At 42.5% G+C, this 20,629-nt stretch overlaps 1 long non-coding RNA gene across 1 annotated transcript in view; it reads left to right on the top strand.

The window, feature by feature from the left end:
* Positions 1-20,136, top strand: part of LOC129010154 (uncharacterized) — a 31,434-nt gene extending 11,298 nt beyond the window's left edge. The window contains exon 3 of the long non-coding RNA XR_008492934.2: positions 19,524-20,136. This is a non-coding gene — a long non-coding RNA (uncharacterized LOC129010154). The remainder of the gene's footprint in view (positions 1-19,523) is intronic.
* Positions 20,137-20,629: the final 493 nt, after the last annotated feature.

The raw sequence follows: 20,629 nt of genomic DNA, 5'->3' as shown, positions 1-20,629 counted from the left end.
ACAGAGTCTTGTTCTATTGCCCAGGTTGGAGTGCAGTGGCATGATCCTGACTCACTGCAACCTCCACCTCCCAGGTTCAAAAGATTCTTATGCCTCAGCCTCCCAAGTAGCTGGGACTGCAGATGTGTGCGACCATGCCTGGCTAGTTTTTGTATTTTTAGTAGAGATGGGATTTCGCCATGTTGGCCAGGCTGGTCTCAAACTCCTGGCCTCAAGTGATCTGCCCGCCTCGGCCTTCCAAAGTGCTGGGATTACAGGTGTGAGCCACCATGCCTGGCCAAGAATAATGACATTTTATATTTGTTATTTATTTACATATTATATTTGTGATAACTTGAAGAGAAAAGCAGAGCATCTACTTTGGTTTGAGCTGGATGGGGCCAGGAAGTATTAAAGTAAATCAGAAGAATGAGGAAACATCAAGAAAGGTCAAGCATGTGGGGTTGGCATGAAGAAGAATGCTCCAGGAAGAGGAAACAGCACTGCCAAGGCCACAGGGTGGAAAACACTGCAACATCCTGGGACTGAAAGAATAGAGAGGTGGATGTGCAGTGAATGAGAGAGAGTGTGGTGATGGGCCAGGAGTTGGGTGGCTTCACATGCCTGTTGAAGATCATTATCCACCTCCTAGGAAGCTCATCTCTGGAATGCCCAGTGTGTGCTGCATCAAAGGCAGCCCTAGCTTTTTCACCTTCGACTTGGCTTCTCTGTGCCTCGACTTCCCTCTCTGAAATATGCACCAAGGTTGAGAATTGGATCATCTGATTGGGAAAAGATGAGCTTGCTTTCAAGTAAAGACAATTACTACAAAGGAATAAAAATGTGGGCCAGGCATGGTGGCTCATGCCTGTAATCCCAGCACTTTCGGAGGCCAAGGGGGACAGATTGCTTGAGATCAGGAGTTCAAGACCAGCCTGGGCAACATGGTGAAACCCCGTCTCGACTAAAAATACAAAAATTAGCTGGGTGCGATAGTGCGTGCCTGTAGTCCCAGCTACTTGGGAGGCTGAGGTGGGAGGACCACTTGAGCCCAGGAGGCAGAGGTTGCAGTGAGCCAAGATTGTGCCACTGCACTCCAGCCTGGGTGACAGAGTGAGACCCTGTCTCAAAAAATATATAAAATAAAATAAAATAAATACATGAAAATAAAAACAAAAATGACCTATGTGCCAGGGATTCCACTAAGCCTTTGGGAGTGTATCTCTGTGTTGTATGTGAGAGTCACTTGCCAGGGTCACCTGAGTGGATCTTCTCTGCTTCTTGAAGCACTACCCTCTCTTGGCTTCCATGACCCTCTCCTAGTTTTCTTCCTATGCAAACATTTTCTCCTCTTTCTCCTTTGCATGCTCACCCCTGTCCATGGGCTTTGGAATGATGAAGACCCTCAAAGATCAGCTCTCATTTCTGCCTAGTTAAATCCTATCCAGCCTCCAAATCTCATCCCAAGCATTACTCTTATGGGGAACCCTTTCCTGGTCTCCTCGACTAGTCAAACCTCTCTCATAAGCATGCATAGCACAGGCTCCTTTCCTTCACAGCCCTTGTCATAGTCATTTTTTTTTTTTTTTTTTTTTTGAGACAGAGTCTCACTCTGTTGCCCACACTGGAGGGCAGTGGTGCAATCTCGGCTCTCTGCAACCTCTGCCTCCCAGGTTCAAGTGATTCTCCTGCCTCAGCCTCCCAAATAGCTGGGACTACAGGTGCGTGCCACCATGCCTGGCTAATTTTTTGTATTTTTAGTAGAGATGGGGTTTCACTGTGTTAGCCAGGATGGTCTCGATCTCCTGACCTCATGATCCACCCGCCTTGGCCTCCCAAAGTGCTGGGATTACAGGCGTGAGCCACCACGCCCGGCCATAATTTTAGATTAATTAGTGTGATTAATAAATTTCTTCACAGAAACTCAGCTCCATGAAGACAAAGTCTCTTCTTTCCTGAGGCTCATCATCAGGGCCATCTCCATGGACATACAGTGCAGTCCTTCAGGGCCCTATACTCAGAAGCTCCACATGCTTGGTTTCATGGTCTGCCATTGCCATCTTGAAATTGGTAATGATATTTGAACAAGAGGTCCTGCATTTTTCTTTTGCACTGGTCACACAAATTATACAGCCGGTCCTGCTTATCATTATATCTCAGGCACCTAGCACAGTGTCTGGGACATAGATCCTTAATGAATATTAGTTGAATGAGAGAGAGTAGATAAATGCTGGGCTAACTAAATATAAAGTGCTCAAAGCAAAGAATCATGGATGGGTCTGTCTGACTCCAAAGCCCATGTATTTTCCACCTCTCCATATTCCGCTAATTAATTACATTCAGATATGGATCTGAGTTTGACTAAATCTTCCCAGGGACTTGCCTTTCCCACTCATTGCTCCAAATTATTTTCTCCTGGGGCATCTGGGGGGTAGTATTGCAGTGGCAACATTCTCTGGCGTAAACATCCCTCTGAGTCATAGAGCAATGCCGTTGCAGGAGCCCAAACAGCTGCTGCTGTCAGGCATCTGCGAGTTACTTTGAGAAGGCATGAAAAATATCTCCCAATTGGTTAAATCTACCTTATGCCCTGCCCCTAGATTTGTAGGATTGACATTTTCTACAGAATACTTTTACATACATATGAAAACACAGCACCAGCTGCTGAAAAAAAAACGACCTCCTCAAATTCAGCTGAGATAATCCCTTACTTTAATATTAATTTAAATTTTATCTGAAGCTCTTCGAGCCTTCTCCAGTCATATTGAACTTAGAGAAGTAGTATGAAAGGATTAGACTTGGGAATCAGAAATGGAAAATTGATTTTGGTTAGGTAAAGGGAATGTGTACATTGGTCTGCTTTTCTGAGGCTGACAAGTCTGTCTCGATGGTTAAGTATACAGCAGACAGAGATGTAAAATCCTACCTTGAAGCAACCATCAAAGTGAAAAAGCTGGGGCCACCTTTGGTGCAGCGCCCACTGGGCAAATATTTAGCTCTTTCAGCATTCCAGAGATGAGCTCTTTGCCCATAAGCCATCTCCAAATGGCATGCTGGGGAGACACTTAGGCTGCAAGAGAATTAGCTGATGTGCTTTTGGCCATGCATAAATCACAGCAAGGGTGAGAGGCAGGGGCAGGGGTTGCTGTGCAAACGGGTCAGCCCTCAGACTGGCATGGCCTATCATTCTTTAAATAAGAAGCTGGGCAGGGATGCAGGGACTGCTTCGTGAGATTATGCTGTGCCACATCAACCACGTCACTTTCCTAATCGTGACCACGCCACCCTTGCTTTAGTTTGTACTCTTAGTATAAGGAGGCAGGGTGAATAACAAATCCTGTCTATTTTCAGTTCCTTATAAAGGTGCAAAGCATTAGTTTTTGGATCTACAGGTTTAAATGTCACGTGATTAGAATCGCAAGGAATCTCTCTCTGCCTGGTGACTCTGTGTATCCTAGAAAAGTTTCAAGGGCAGAATTTAAGGTCCCTTCAAGTATTTGATGGATACAGAAAGAACACTGTGATAGCTGGGTGTGATGGCTCACGCCTATAATCCCAGCACTTTGGGAGGCTGAGGCAGGTGGATTTCTTGAGTTCAGGAGTTCGAGACCAGCCTGGGAAACACGGCAAAACCCCACCTCTACAAAAGAATACAAAAAATTAGCTGGGTGCAGTGGCTGACACCTATAATCACAACACTTTGGGAGGCCAAGGTGGGAGGATCAATTGAGGTCAGGAGTTCAAGAGTAGTCTCCATAACATAACAAGACCCTGTCTCTACTCAAGTAAAAATAAAAATCAGCTGGGCGTGATGGTACACCTACAGTCCCAGCTACCTGGGAGGTGGAGGTGGGAGGATTGTTTGAGCTTAGGAGGTGAGGCTGCAGTGAGCTGTGATCATGCCACTGCAGTCCAACCTGGGTGACACAGTGAGATTCTGTCTCAAACGACAAAAAAAAAAAAAAAAGAACAAACACTGTGTTATATTTATTCATCCTGAAAAGATCAAATACCAATTCACTCTCTGATATCATCCAAAGATAACACTGGGCCAGAAATATCTCTTTCCAACCACTCAGCTCTCATGTATACTAATAGTACTGAAATTCATAATAGAGTAGTCACTATTACTTTTTGAATGATTACTATAGATAGAAACTATTCCAAACACTTTACATGCATTAACTGATATTCTCCCTATGACAACCCTCTGATATAGGTACCATTGTTACTGCCCTTTGACAGATGAGGAAACTGAGGTACAGAGAGTTATATAAGGTCACTCTATCTTGATAAGGGACTACAGTGGTTATCCTAAGGACATTTTAAAGAGTTTATGTTGTAGAATTTTGCAAAGACGCCTTGAGAAACATTTTTAAGTGATCTGAAAATGCTGAGAGCTTAAAGGATGGGGGTTTAAATAATAGAAGTAAATAAATCAATACAGTGTTTAAAAAATCTAAAAAGGACATACACTGATATGGTTGGGCTGTGTCCCCACCCAAATCACATCTTGAATTGTAGCTCCCGCAGTTCCCACATGTTGTGGGAGGGACCTGGTGGGATGTAATTGAATTACGGGGGCAGGTCTTTCCTGTGCTATTCTTGTGATGGTGAATAAGTCTCACAAGATCTGATAGTTTTATAAAGGGAAATTTCCCTGCAAGAGCTCTCTTCTCTTGTCTGCCACCATGTGAGATGTGCCTTTTACCTTCAGCCATGATTATGAGGCCTCCCCAGCCACGTGGAAATGTGAGTCCATTAAACTTCTTTTTAAAATTGCTCTGTCTCGGGTATGTTTTTATCAGCAGCGTGAAAACAGACTAATACAGTAAATTGATACCAGGAGTGAGGTGTTGTTGCAGATACCTGAAAATGTGGAAGCAGCTTTGGAACTGAGTAACAGGCAGGGGTTGGAACAGTTTGGAGGGCCCAGAAGAAGATAGAAAAGTATGGAAAAGTTTGGAACTCCCTAGAGACTTGTTAAATGGCTTTGACCAAAATGCTGATAATGATATGGACAATGACATCCAGGTTGAGGTGGTCTCAGATGGAGATGAGAAACTTTTTGTGAACTGGAGCAAAGGTGACTCTCGTTATGTTTTAGCAAAGAGACTGGTGGCATTTTGCCCCTACCCTAGAGATTTGTGGAACGTTGAACTTGAGAGAGATGATTTAGGGTATCTGGTGGAAGAAATTTCTAAGCAGCAAAGCATTCAAGGGGTGACTTGGGTGCTGTTAAAAGCGTTCAGTTTTAAAAGGGAAACAGAACATAAAAGTTTGGAAAATTTGCAGCCTGACAATGCAATAGAAAAGAAAATCCCATTTTCTGAGAAGAAATGCAAGCTGGCTGCAGAAATTTGCATAAGTAAGGAGGACCCAAATGTTAATCACCAAGACAATGGGGAAAATGTCTCCAAGGCATGTCAGAGAACTTTGGGGCAGCTCCTCCCGTAACAGGCCCAGAAGCCTAGCAAGAAAAAATGGTTTCGTGGGTTGGGCCCAGGGTCCTCATGCTATGTGTAGTCTAGGGACTTGGTTCCCTGCATCCCAGCCACTCCAACCATGACTAAAAGGGGCCAAGGTGCTGCTCAGGCTGTGGCTTCAGAGGATGCAAGTCCCAATCCTTGGCAGCTTCCACCTGGTGTTAAGCCTGCAGGTGCATAGAAGTCAAGAATTGAGGTTTGGGAACCTCCACCTAGATTTCAGAAGATATATGGAAACACCTGGATGTCGAGGCAGAAGTTTGCTGCAGGGGTGGGGCTCTCATGCACAACCTCTGCTAGGGCAGTGCAGAAGGGAAATGTGGGGTGGGTGCCCCCACACAGAGTCCCCACTGGGGCACTCCCTAGTGAAGCTGTGAGAAGAAGTCCACTGTCTTCCAGACACCAGAATGGTAGATCCACCTACAGCTTGCACTGTGTGCCTAGAAAAGCAGCAGACATTCAACACCAGCCCATGAAAACAGCTGTGAGGGAGGCTGTACCCTGCAAAGCCACAGGGGCAGAGCTACCCAAGACCATGGGAACCCACCACTTGCATCAGTGTGATCTAGATATGAGACATGGAGTCAAAGAATATCATTTTGGAACTTTAATATTTGACTGCCCTGCTGGAGTTCGAACTTGCATGGGGCCTTTAGCCCCTTCATTTTGGCCAATTTCTCCCATCTTGAATGGGTGTATTTATCTAATATCTGCACCCCCACTTTATCTAGGAAGTAACTAACTTGCTTTTGATTTTACTGGCTCATAGGTGGAAAGGTCTTTCCTCGTCTCAGATCAGATTTTGAACTGTGGACTTTTGAGTTAATGCTGAAATGAGTTAAGACTTTGGCGACTGTTGGGAAGGCATGATTGCTTTTGAAATGTGAGGACATGAGATTTGGGAGGGGCCGGGGCAGAAAGATATAGTTTGGCTGTGTCCCCACCCAAATTTCATCTTGAATTGTGGCTCCCATAATTCCCATGTGTTGTGGGAGGTAATTGAAACATGGGGGTGGTTCTTTCCCATGCTAGTCTTGTGATAGTGAGTAAGTCTCATGAGATCTGACAGTTTTATAAAGGGAAGTTTCCCTGTACAAGCTCTCTTCTCTTGTCTGCCTCCCGAGTATCTAGGATTACAGGCATGTGCCACCATGCCTGGCTAATTTTTGTATTTTTAGTAGAGACGAGGTTAGGCCATGTTGGCCAGGCAGGTCTTGAACCCCTGACTTCAGGTGATCCACCTGCCTCAGCCTCCCAAAGTGATGGGATTACAGGCATGAGCCACCGAGCCTGGCCTTAATTGTACTTTTAAAAATAACTAAAAGACTAGAGTTGGATTGTTTGAAACACAAAGGATAAATGCTTGAGGTGGTAGATACCCTATTTACCCTGGTGTCATTACTATGCATTGCATGCCTACATAAAAATATCTTGGCCTGGTATGGCGGCTCACATCTGTAATCCCAGCACTTTGGGAGGCCGAGGCAGGAGGATCATGAGGTCAAGAGATCGAGACCATCCTGGCCAACATGGTGAAACCCCATCTCTAGTAAAAATACAAAAAAAAAAAATTAGCTGGGAGTGGTGGCGCACACCTGTAGTCCCAGCTACTCAGGAGGCTGAGGCAGGAGAATTGCTTGAATCCAGGAGGCAGAGGTTGAAGTGAGCCGAGATGGCACCACTGCACTCCAGCCTGGTGACAGAGCGAGACTCTATCTCAAAAAAAAAAAAAAAACTCATGTAACCCATAAATATATACACCTACTATGTACCCACAAAAATTTAAAAAAATAAAAAATAATAGTTTATGACTTTAAGGCAGCTCAGGCCAATCAAACTCAAAAAATGAGTCTGAAGAAAGTGATTTCATGGTTTTGTCTTGTGAGACCTGCCTTTTTTCTTTAGCCATGACTGTGAGGCCTCCCCAGTTATGTGGAACTGTGAGTCCATTAAACCTCTTCCTTTGATAAATTGCCCAGTCTCAGGTATGTCTTTATCAGCAGGTGAAAATGGACTAACACAGTAAATATTGAAAAAAAAGTCCACTCAAAACATAGGGCTGATTTGGGGAAATTATACTGAAGTAAGTTAACAAGACTTCTCACCTGGCATTGTTGATGCTCTCAGTAGGGATTCTTTTCCATATTAGGGTTCAGGTCAATCTAAGCATGTGTCAAATGTCAACTCAAGCCTCTCTTTCAAAAAGCACAAACTAAGGCACAATCTAACATTGCCCCTCTTGGAATCTCACATTGAAGAAATTGCAAATTTTAAGCCATGAAATCACTTTCTTCATACTCATTTTTTGAGTTTCGTTGGCCTAAGCTGCTTTAAAGTCATAAACTTTAATTTTTTATTTTTTAATGTTTGATTTTTGTGGGTACATAGTAGGTGAATATATTTATGGGTTACATGAGATATTTTTATATAGGCATGCAATGAGTAATAATCACATCAGGGTAAACAGGGTATCTGTGACTTCGAGCATTTATCCTTTGTGTTTCAAACAATCCAATTCTACTCTTTTAGTTATTTTTAAATGTACAGTTAAGGCTGGGCATGGTGGTTCATGCCTGTAAAACCGGCACTTTGGGAGGCCAAGGCAGGTGGATCACCTGAGGTCAGGAGTTTAACACCAGCCTGGCCAACATGGCCTAACCCAGTCTCTACTAAAAATACAAAACTTAGCCAGGCATAGTGGCACATGCCTGTAATTCCACATACTCGGGAGGCTGAAGCACAAGAATTGCTTGAACCCAGGAGATGGAGGTTGCAGTGAGTGGAGATTATGCTACTACCCGCTAGCCCGGGTGACAGAGCAAGTCTCTGTCTAAAAAAATAAATACATAAATAAATAAAGAACAATTAAACTATTTTTTACTATAGTCACTCTGTTGTGCTAGCAAATACTATGTCTTTTTTGTTCTAACTATTATTTTTGCACCCATGAACCAACCCCCTTCCCCCATCCTCTCCAACTACCCTTCCCAGCTTCTGGTAACCATCCTTCTACTCTGTCTCCATAAGTTGAATTGTTTTCATTTTAGCTCCCATAGATAAGTGAGAACAATGCGATGTTTGTCTTTCTGTGCCTGGCTTATTTCACTTAACATAGTGACTTCCAGTTCCATCCATGTTGTTGCCAATGACAGGATCTCATTCTTTTTTTATGGCTGAATAGTACTTCATGGTGTATAAGTACCACATTTTTTTAATCCATTCATCTGATGTTAGACGGTTAGGTTGCTTCCAAATCTTGGCTATTGTGAATAGGGCTACAATAAACATGGGAGTGCAGCTATCTCTTCTGTATACTGATTTCCTTTCTTTTGGGTATATACCTATTAGTGGGACTGCTAGATCATATGGTAGCTCTATATTTTAGTTTTTTGAAGAACCTCCAAACTGTTCCCCATAATGGTTTTACTAATTTACATTTCCACCAACAGTGTATAATGGTTCTTTTTTCTCCACGTTATTGCTAGCATTTGTAATTCCTTGTCTTTTGGATAAAAGTCATTTTAACTGGGGTGAGATGGTATCTTATCATAGTTTTGACTTGCATTTCTCTGATAATCAGTGATGTCGCACACCTTTTTATATACCTGTTTTCCATTTGTATGTCTTCTTTTGAGAAATATCAATTCAGATCTTTTGCCCATTTTTAATTGGATTATTAGATTTTTTTCTTATAGAGTTGTTTGAGCTCCTTGTATATTCTGGTTATTAATTCCTTGTCAGATGAGTAGTTTGCAAATACTTTCTCCCAATCTGTGGGTTGTCTCTTCACTTTTTAAATTGTTTCCTTTGCTGTGTAAAAGTTTTTTTTTAATTTGATGTGGTCCCATTTGTCCATTTTTCTTTTGGTTGTCTATTCCTGTGGGATATTGCTTGAGAAGTCTTTGCCCACTCCAATGTCCTGGGGAGTTTCTCCAACATCTTTTAGTAGTTTCATTGTATCAGGTCATAGATTTAAGTCTTTAATCCATTTTGATTTGATTTTTGTATATGGCAAGAGATGGGGTCTAGGTTCATTCTTTTACATACGGCTATGCAGTTTTCCCAGCACCATTTATTGAAGAGACTGTCCTTTCCCCTGTGTATGTTCTTGGCACCTTTGCTTAAAACAAGTCCACTGTAAATGTTTGAATTTATTTCTGGATTCTCTATTCTGTTCCACTGGTCTGTGTGTCTGTTTTTATGCCAGTACCATGCCATTTTGTTTACTACAGCTTTGTAGTATAATTTGAAACCAGGTAATGTGATTCCTCCAGTTTTGCTCTTTTTCCTTAGGATAGTAGAGTCATGAACTTTTAGATGGAATTAATCTCCCTTTTCTCCCTCCAATGGGATGCAAATCAAGCTTCCAGAATAACTAATAATTTTTTTTGGAAAAAAATAACCAAAGGTATGCAGAGGTAATTAGCAGATTTTCAAATTCACATTTCAAACTATAAACAAAGATGGCGAGTAGATGTTGGAGAAGCATCTACAATTAGTGCACTATGTACATTCAGGAAACACAAAAGTAAAATAAAAGAATGTATTTCTACTATTAGCTCCAACAGGAAGGGATCTTGTTTTGTTTTGTACACTAATGTATCTCAAGGGCCTAAAACAGGGCCTGGAAAAGATTAGGTACTTGATAAGTATTGTTAAGCAGGTAAATAAATGGATAGATGAATTTGTCAATTACATAAGCAAAAAAATTCTGTTTCTCTCAGTGAGTACAATTTCTGTCATTTTAGACCCAAAGTGTTTTGACTCATGCACTCATCTTTTTTTTAATCCTACTCTCCTTTTCACCGCTTCTTCCCATTTTCTGAATCTATGTTAGATTCTTTCTTTCTTTTTCTTTTTTTTTTTTACTTTTTTTTTTTTTGAGACAGAATCTCACTCTGTTGCCCAGGCTGGAGTGCAGTGGTGTGATCTCAGCTCACTGCAACCTTCACCTTCTGAGTTCAAGAGATTCTTATGCCTCAGTTTCCCAAGTATCTGGGATTACAGGCACGCACCACCATGCCTGGCTAATTTTCGTTTATTTTGTAGAGACGGGGTTTCGCTATGTTGCTCAGGCTGGTCTTGAACTCCTGAGCTTAAGCCATCCATCCACCTTGGCATCCCAAAGTGCTGGGATTACAGGCGTGAGCCACCATGCCTGGCCTCTTTCTTTCTCAAGCGTGAGATTTTCCAGTAGCACCCATGGGTACTGCTTAGACCCATAGAAAACTCAACCTTCAGGATAAGTTTGCAGGAGTAGGAAAAAACCTTCCAGATGAGTGTGTAGGAATAGAAAAGAGCTTCTTGCTCAGCAAAAGAAACAATCAACACAGTAATCAGACAATGTTCAGAGTGGGAGTAATTTATTTGCAAACTATGCATCCAACAAAAGACTAGTTAGTATCGAGAATCTATAAGGAACTTAAATAAATCAACAAGAAAAAAACAAATAATCCTATTTAAAAATGGGCAAATGGGACCAGGTGCAGTGGCTCACACCTGTAGTCCCAGAACTTTGGGAGGCCGAGGCGGGAGGATCACGAGGTCAGGAGATCGAGACCATCCTGGCTAACACGGTGAAACCCCGTCACTACTAGAAATACAAAAATTTAGGCGGGCGTGGTGGCAGGCGCCTGTAGTACCAGCTACTCAGGAGGCTGAGGCAGGAGAATGGCATGAACCCGGGAGGCGGAGCTTGCAGTGAGCCAAGATTGTGCCATTGCACTCCAGTCTGGGCGACAGAGCGAGACTCTGTCTCAAAAAAAAAAAAAAAAAAAACGCAAATGGCCAGGCATGAAAGCTTATGCCTGTAATCCTAGCACTTTGGGTGGCCAAGGTGGGAGCAACCCTTGAACCCAGGAGTTCGAGACTAGCCTGGGCAACACAGGGAGACACCATCTCTATTTAAAAAAAAAAAAAAAAATGGGGCCAGGCACAGTGGCTCATGTATGTAGTCCCAGCACTTTGGGAGGCCAAGGTGGGTGGATCACCTGAGGTCAGGATTTCCAGACCAGCCTGGCCAACATGGTGAAACCCTGTCTCTACTAAAAATACAAAAAGTTAGCCAGGTGTGGTGGCAGGCACCTGTAATCCCAGCCACTCGGGAGGCTGAGGCAGGAGAATCACTTGAACCCAGGAGACAGAGGTTGCACTGAGCCAAGATCGTGCCATTGCACTCCAGCCTGGACAAAAAGAACAAAACTCCATCTCAAAAAAGGAAAGGAAAGTAAAGGAGAGGAGGGGAGGGGAGGGGAGGGGAGGGAAGGGGAGGAGAGGGGAGGAAAGTAGGCAAAGGATATGAACAGACACTTCTCAAAAGAAGATACAAGTGGCCAACAAACATCTGTAAAAAATGCTCAGCATCATTAATCATCAGAAATGTAAATCAAAACAATGAGAGAGAATCTTATACCAGTCAGAATGCCTTTTATTAAAAAGACAAAAATAACAGATGTTGGCAAAGATGAGGAGAAAAGGAAACTCTTAATACACAGCTGGTGGGAATGTAAGCTAGTATAGCCACTGCAGAAAACAGTATGGAAACTTCTCAAAAAAACTAAACATAGAATTACCGTTCGATCCAGCAAACCCACTACTGCATATCTACTCAAAGCAAAATAAATCAATATATTATGTTGGTGCAAAAGTAATTGCGGTTTTTGCCATTAAAAGTAATTTTTGCCGTTACTTTTAATGGCAAAAGCCACAATTACTTTTGTACCAACCTAATATCAAAAGGAAACCTCCACTTGCATGTGTATTGCAGCACTGTTCACAATAGCAAAGGTGTAGAATCAACCTGTGTCCCTCAAGAGATGACTGGATAAAGAAAATGTGGCATGTATAGGGAATTCATACCATGGAATACAACACAGCCATAAACACGAATGAAATCATGTCCTTTGCAGCAACATGGATGGGAGCTAGAGGCCATTATCCTAAGTGAAATAACTCAGAAGCAGAAAATCAAATACCACATGTTCTCACTTATAAGTGGGAGATAAACAATAGGTACACCTGGTCACAAAGATGAAAACAATAGGCTTGGCACGGTGGCTCACGCCTGTAATCCCAGCACTTTGGGAGGCCGAGGCATGGGATCAGTTGAGGTCAGGAGTTCAAGACCAGCCTGGCCACAATGGTGAAAACCCATCTCTACTAAAAACACAAAAATTAGCCAGGCGTGGTGGTGCACACCTGTAATCCCAGCTACTCAAGAGACGGAGCCATGAAAATCACTTGAACCTAGAAGGTGGAATTTGCAGTGAGCTGAGATAACACAACTGCACTCCAGCCTGGGAGACAGAGCAAAACTTGTCTCAAAAAAAAAAAGAAAGAAAGAAAGAAAATAATACACACTGGGGACTCCAAAAGTGGGGAGAATGGGAGTGAGGCAAGGTCTGAAAAATGACCTATTGGGTGCCATGTTCACTATTGGAGTGATGGGTTTGCTAGAAGCTCAAACCTCAGCATTATATACAATACACTCATGTAACAAACCTGCACTTGTACCCCCCTGAATCTATAATTTAAAAAAAGAAAAAGAAATGAAGGTCTTCACAATATTAGGAAAAGCAACAATTCCCAAACTTCAAAGAACATTGATCACCAGTCAGGTGTGTGATGATTTTCAGATAACACCCTGTGAGGCCAGGCCTACATTTATTAGTTTTTCTCTGACACTTGATATAAATGCTGTATGACAAATTTGAGGAAATCATCCAGAAAACCTGACAAAAAGAAAGATATGAAAAATAGGACCTGAAGTTGCCCAGGCAACGGTGGCTCAAACCTGTAATCTCAGCATTTTGGGAGGCCGAGGCGAGTGGATCATCTGAGGTCTGGAGTTCGAGACCAGCCTGGCCAACATGGCAAAACCCCATCTCTATTAAAAAGACAAAAATTAGCCGGGTGTGGTGGGCATGCGCCTGTAATCCCAGCTACTCAGGAGGCTAAGACAGGAGAATCACTTGAACCCAGGAGGCAGAGGTTGCAGTGAGCTGAGATCTCGCCACCGCACTCCAGCCTGGGCGACAGAGCAAGACTCCATCTCAAAAAAAGAAAACTAGGAGAGTGGTAGCTCATACCTGTAATCCTAGCACTTAAGGAGGTTGAGGCAAGAGGATCGCTTGAGCCCAGGAGTTCGAGACCAGCCTGGGCAACACAGTAAGAACCTGTCTCTACAAAAAACCAGAAAAATTAGCTGGGCCTGGTAGCACATGCCTATAGTCCCAACTACTTGGCAGGCTGAGGTGGGAGGATCACTTGAGCCCAAGAGATCAAGGCTCCAGTGAGCCATGGTTGTGCCACTGCACTCTGGCCTGGGTGACAGAGTGAGATGCTGAAAGAAGAAAGAAAAAGAAAAAGAAAAGAAAGAGAGATACTGGGCATGGTAGCTCACGCTCGTAATCCTAGCACTTTGGGAGGCTGAGGCTGGCGGATTGCCTGAGCTCAGGAGTTCGAGATAAGCCTGGACAACATGGCAAAACCCCATCTCTATTAAAAACACAAAAAATTAGCCAGGCATGGTATCACATGCCTATAGTCCCAGCTACTCGGGAGGCTGAGGCGCAAGAATCGTTTAAACCCAGGAGGCAGAGGCTGCAGTGAGCCGAGATTGTGCCACTGCACTCCAGCCTGGGCAATAGAGTGAGACCCTATTTCAAAAAAAAAAAAAAAAAAAAGGAGAGAGAAAGATAAAATTACAGGGTCAGTATAGGAGCTCCAACACCTGAATAACAAGAGTTATAGAAAGAACAGAGGAAATGAAGGGAAGAAAAGCATCAATTAAATATTTCAGCTTGAAGTACCTGAGCTTCCAGATAGAAAGCATCCATCAGGCATCTTGCTCAAAGGATAAGAATGGACCCATACCAAGTCACATTATTATAAAATCTTAGCACTCTTTCAATTAAAAAAAGATCCACAAAGCTTTCAGAGATGGTAAAAACAAAATCAAAAACAGATTACATATAAATAATAATAAGACAGGATTGTATCAGAGTTTTCAGCAGCAATGCCAGGAACTAGGAAGCAAAACAAACAAAAAGAAAGCCATGTTTTCAAAATTCTGAAAGAAAATTAGCTCCGTCCAAGAATTCTATGCCCAGCTGTGTGTGGAAAAATAACCTCAAGACTTGCAGTTCCTCCCATAAAGAGGTAGAGTCACCACCCACCCCAACCCCATCCCGCCCCTTGAATCTGGGCTTGAACAATAGAATGTGGCGGAAGTGATGTTCTGCAAGTTCCAAGACCTCAAGAAGCCTTGAAACTTCTTCTCTTGCTGCTCTTACAAACTGCAACTACCAAGTGAACTAGCCTGGGCCAGGATGGTGGATAATGAGAGATGTATGGCCCAGTCAACCTTGTCACCCTAGCCAACAACTAGCTGATCCCAAGAAGCAAAACAACCTAGGTGATTAGCAGCTGGCCTCAGACACACTAGTGAATGAACTCAGTGGAGAACAGCCAAAATTGGCATCCCATAGAAATGTGTGCTAAATAAATGGTTGTTGTTTTAAGCTACCAAGTTGTGGGGTAGTTTGTTATGCAGCAGTAGATAACTGATACACCAGCCAAATCAGCAATTAAGTGCACCAGCAGAATAAAAATGTTTAGGGCCAGGTGTGGTGGCTCACACCTGTAATCCCAACACTTTGGGAGGCTAAGGCAGGAGGATCACTTGAGGCCAGGTGTTTGAGACCATGCTGGGCAACATTGTGAGGCCCTATTTCTAAAAAAAAAAAAAAAAAAAAGCCAGGTGAGGTGGCAGAAGCCTGTAATCCTAGCTATTTGGGAGGCAGGAAGATCACTTGCGCCCAGGAGTTTAAGGAGTAAGTTATGATAGCACCATTCTAGTGTAGCCTGGGTGACAGAATGAAACCCTGTCTCTACAAAAATAAAAAATATAAATAAATAAAAACGTTTTTAGGTATGCAAGGTTTTGTGTAGTTGAATTTCATTTACCTCTTCATCCACATAACAATATTTATCAAGCCCCTATTATGTACCAAGCACCATTCCAGGTATTAACACTAGGAATTAAAATCTTCCTTAAAAACAGCCTTTTAAATGATCTTCCAATTTTCAGCCTCATCTCCTCATGCTTCCCCAGATAACTGATAGTGTTGTGCAATTCTTCTTCGCTTTCCCTGCTTCTGGCATGGGCTTCTGTTTTCTCAGATCTGCTAAAGCTGGTTAGTAATTACCAATGTACATTCAAACGTCCAAAGTGTTGTGGTAAAGTCTTATCATCCATTCTCTTTGTCTTTGTTTGGGTTTGTACCTGTTCTTTAACCCTTTTACTGGCTTTTTAGTGGGGTATTTAGGAGAGCGTGGAGGATATTGCGTATATTTCATCTGCTATCTTTATCTAAAACAGATTGATATTTATAGGGAAATACTGTATTCCAAAAGGAAGATGGAAGCATGCCCTTCTTTCATTCAAATACTTATTAAATAAATACCATGGGCCAGGCACTGTGCTGGGCCTAAGGAGCACATCACTGAAAATGGCATAGTTTCTGTTCTCAAAATGTTTATGATCTCTTCCTCTGAAAGGAAAAGACAATAGCAAGAATTACAATGGAGGAGCCAAGAAGTAGACACACTTGAGCCTCCTATAGTTTGAGGCTGAACATTCTTTCTCAGCAGCGATCTCAAGGACAAAGCCCATGGTTGACTCATGTCTGTAACCCTCACGTCTGACACATGGTGGAATCTTGATCTGGATTAGATCTGAGTCTCTGATATGACCTTTGTTACACTTAGAATGAGCATGAACCAGTGAGATTTCACCCATGTTGCCGTTTTGAGCAAGACCTTTAAGGGTTTGAACTAGATATTGTATGTGGTTCAAAAGCTAAAGAGAAATTGTTGATATCACATTGTGCATGTATTAGTGGAGAATATGTGTCTCTGGTCTGAACCTTAACATCGCTGCTCGCACCACATTTTTCTTGGATATCTTTGAGGCATCTCAAATTCCACAAGCTGAAAATTGAACACATAGTCTTTTCCCTCAAATCTTGTTCTCTCTGTGTTCTGTATCTTGAAGAAGGGCACAGGCATCCATCCAGCTATACAGCTGAAAACTCCAGGAATTATTCTCGACATCTCCCTCTCCCGTACCTTCTATATCCAGTCATTACCAAGTCCAGTTCTGACCTTCTAACTATCTTTCAAATTTGTCTACTTGTCCTCATATTTAATATCACCTCTTGCCTGGACTATAGCAAATAGGATTCTTGTCTCCCTGCATGTTCTCTTTAGCTCCTCTAACAATTTTTTTTCACATTATATTTAGTTGTCTTTTTTTTTTTTTTAGACGGAGTCTTGCTCTGTCACCCAGGCTGGAGCACAGTGACGCAATCTCGGCTCACTGCAACCTCCGCCTCCCGGGTTCAAGCAATTCTCCTGCCTCAGCCTCCCGAGTAGCTGGGATTACAGGTGTGTGCCACCACACCTGGCTAATTTTTGTATTTTTAGTAGAGGGGGCGTTTTGCCATGTTGGCCAGGCTAGTCTCGAACTCCCGACCTCAGGTGATCCACCTGCCTCAGCCTTCCAAAGTGCTGGGACTACAGGCGTGAGCCACTGCACCCAGCCAGTTGTCTTTTCTAAGGCAACTCTAATTATGTGTTTTGCCTTTGCCTCCTACCTAGAATTGAGGCTCATTGGCCTTAAACGTGTAAGAGCTTCACTTCCTTATCTGGAAGAGTTGGTCTCTTCTGAAGTTCACCTCTAAGCTGCGGTCCAACTTCTCTGTTGTCTGCTCTCCCAAACGTCAAGACAGAAATCCTGAGACAGAGGCTCAGAATTGGTTGGATAATTGGAGAAGGGTAGCCGAAGGGAGGACCAGAGACAGGCTACAGTTACATGGCTACAGTGTCAGGTTGCACTTGATAGGGAATAAAAGGCATGTGAAGCCCTTTGCCTAGTCTCTCTATCTCTTGATGCACTGACATTTTTATTTAATCACCATTATAAAGAATCAAAGTGTGGTTTAACCCAGCAAAGAAAAGCATCCTGAAGTGTTGGAGACCCAGTAACAGCTTCCTAGTGTTCTCCATGTAAATATAAATTCTTTAATAGCTGTCAAGAGCCTGCTATCTCTGCTCCTACTGACTTCTCTAGCCAAACCTCAGCTCTGTCCTTACTCTCTGTGTAAGGCCCACTGCCCTCTTTCCATCTCACCACACTTCTGCCACACCAGGATTTCTGTCCATGCTGTTTCCTCACCTAGGATGCATTTCCCTCCCTCTCCACCCGGTTAACTCTGCCTATCCTTCAGCTGTCAGCCTCATGAGCACTTCTTTCGGGAAAAACATCACTGACCAAATCAAATTTCCTCCTCATAGACAATCTGAGCGACCTTTCCTCTTCTTAATAGCAATGATACCAGTTGGCAAGTTTATTTGTGTGATTATTCAATTAACGTCTTTCTCCTCGACTGGACAGTAAGCTCACAATTTACATATCATGGTGCTTAGGCCCTCAAATATATCCTGTGATTTTTATTTTTATTTAATTATTTATTTTTTGAGACAGGGTCCCACTCTTTCACCCAGGCTAGAGTGCAGTGGTGCAATCTTGGCTCACTGCAAACTCCACCTCCCAGGTTCAAGTGATTCTCCCACCTCAACCTCCTGAGTAGCTGAGAGTACAGGCTTGTGCTACCAGCACGGCTAATTTTTGTACTTTTTGTAAAGACAGGGTTTCACTATGTTGGCCAGGCTGGTCTTGAACTCCTGGCCTCAAGTGACCCACTCACCTCAGCCTCTCAAAGTTATCCTGTGATATTAATATGGATTTGTGGCTGGAAGCCATAGTTTTGAGAAGACAAGTACTATCTTCTTACCCTGGTAAAGCAGGGTTTAAATCTCTCGAGAGATTACCAAAAAACAAGCTGGGAAAATTCTACAGCCGTGAACCTAATTTTACATCCTAATAAAAATATGATACTGCTTATTTTCAAAATTCAGTAAGAGTCTATTTGCAGACTTAATGGTGTAAAGAAGTTTGTCAGATTACAGGTTGCCCAGCTGTGAATGTACAGCTCAAGACCAAACTTTCCCTGTTAAGCTTTGAAGTGAAGTAGGAATTTTAAAATGGCATATGATTTTCATCATCTTAAGATATCAGACATACGGTTCTAATTTAGAAACCCCAAAGTCAGACCTTACTGAGAGATTGCTTTGCTCATTAGGAGGTGGTTAAACTTATATCTGATTACAGTAAGAGCTAACATTTATTGGACACCAACTCTGTGCCAGGCAATGTTTTAAGTGCTCTTTTAATCTCCATAACAATTCTAAATGAGGTTTGTACTATAACTTCTCCCAGTTTATAGAAAAGGAAACTGAAGCACAGAGAGATTATGTAATTTTCCCAAGATTATACACTTAGGTCTTTTATGTGTATACTAGTCCATGGGGCTGTTGGGGACTTGAAATGTGGCCCAGCCAGAGTTGAGATGTGCTCTGAGTGTAGAATACATACTAGATTTTGAAGACTTAGTATGAAATGCTATATAAAAACCTCAATAATTTTTTCTATTGATTGTGTGTTGAAATGATAATATTTTCAATAACACAGGATTAGGTAAGACATTATTAAAATTAATTTTTCTTTCTTTCTTTCCTTTTTTTTTTTTTGAGACAGAGTTTCACTTTGTCACCCAGGCTGGAGTACAGTGGTGCGATCTGGGCTCACTGCAGCCTCAACCTCCCAGGCTCAAGCGATCCTTCCACCTCAGCTTTCCGAGTACCTGGGACCACAGGCATGCAACACCACGCCTTGTTAATTTTTGGGGTTTTTTTTTGTTTATGTTTTTAGTAGAGAACAGGTTTTGCTATGTTGCCCAGGCAGGTCTCGAACTCTTGAGCTCAAGCAAGCTGCCAGCCTCCGCCTCCCAAAGTGCTGGGATTACAGGTGTGAGCCACTGTGCCCAACCATAACATTACTAAAATTAATTTCATCTATTCTTTTTCTTTTTTTAATGTGGCTACTAGAAAATTTGCAATGATATTCATGGCTTTCATTCTGTTTCTGTTGGACAGTGCTGATCTACAATCTTACACTACATTATACTGTCTCTCCATCTGGTAGCAAAACCCTTCGTGGCTAATGGCTGCATTTTGCCTAAGGCTGTCAGTAAAGTGAACAATGCATTGAAGAATGTGGAATGAAAAACAAGAAGAGAAGCAGAGATGTCATCCGAACGTATCAGCATTAAAATACTGAAGCAGGGAGACAAGTTAGCTATTGAGTTCATCACCTATAGCTCTGTGGAGCTATTCATTGTCTGCAATGCCTCCTCATGTCTAGACTCTGTTCTGGCTCAGGCATTGATGGGCAGTCTCCAGCAACCAATCAACACCTTCCTTGTTCCCTTCTAGACAACAGAAGAAAAACCATGCCTCTTGTAGTACAGTTTGAAGTCAGGTAGTGTGATGCCTCCAGCTTTGTTCTTTTGGCTTAGGATTGACTTGGTGATGCGGGCTCTTTTTTGGTTCCATATGAACTTTAAAGTAGTTTTTTCCAATTCTGTGAAGAAAGTCCTTGGTAGCTTGATGGAGATGGCATTGAATCTGTAAATTACCTTGGGCAGTATGGCCATTTTCACGATATTGATTCTTCCTACCCATGAGCATGGAGTGTTCTTCCATTTGTTTGTATCCTCTTTTATTTCCTTGAGCAGTGGTTTGTAGTTCTCCTTGAAGAGGTCCTTCACGTCCCTTGTAAGTTGGATTCCTAGGCATTTTATTCTCTTTGAAGCAATTGTGAATGGGAGTTCACTCATGATTTGGCTCTCTGTTTGTCTGTTGTTGGTGTATAAGAATGCTTGTGATTTTTGTACATTGATTTTGTATCCTGAGACTTTGCTGAAGTTGCTTATCAGCTTAAGGAGATTTTGGGCTGAGACAGTGGGGTTTTCTAGATATACAATCATGTCATCTGCAAACAGGGACAATTTGACTTCCTCTTTTCCTAATTGAATACCCTTTATTTCCTTCTCATGCCTAATTGCCCTGGCCAGAACTTCCAACACTGTGTTGAATAGGAGTGGTGAGAGAGGGCATCCCTGTCTTGTGCCAGTTTTCAAAGGGAATGCTTCCGGTTTTTGCCCATTCAGTATGATATTGGCTGTGGGTTTGTCATAGAT

Source organism: Pongo pygmaeus, chromosome 10 (genome assembly GCF_028885625.2).
Source record: "Pongo pygmaeus isolate AG05252 chromosome 10, NHGRI_mPonPyg2-v2.0_pri, whole genome shotgun sequence".
Classification (NCBI taxonomy): domain Eukaryota; kingdom Metazoa; phylum Chordata; class Mammalia; order Primates; family Hominidae; genus Pongo; species Pongo pygmaeus.
Note: the sequence above shows the minus strand (reverse complement) of the source record. Positions and strands in the feature narration are given on the sequence as shown.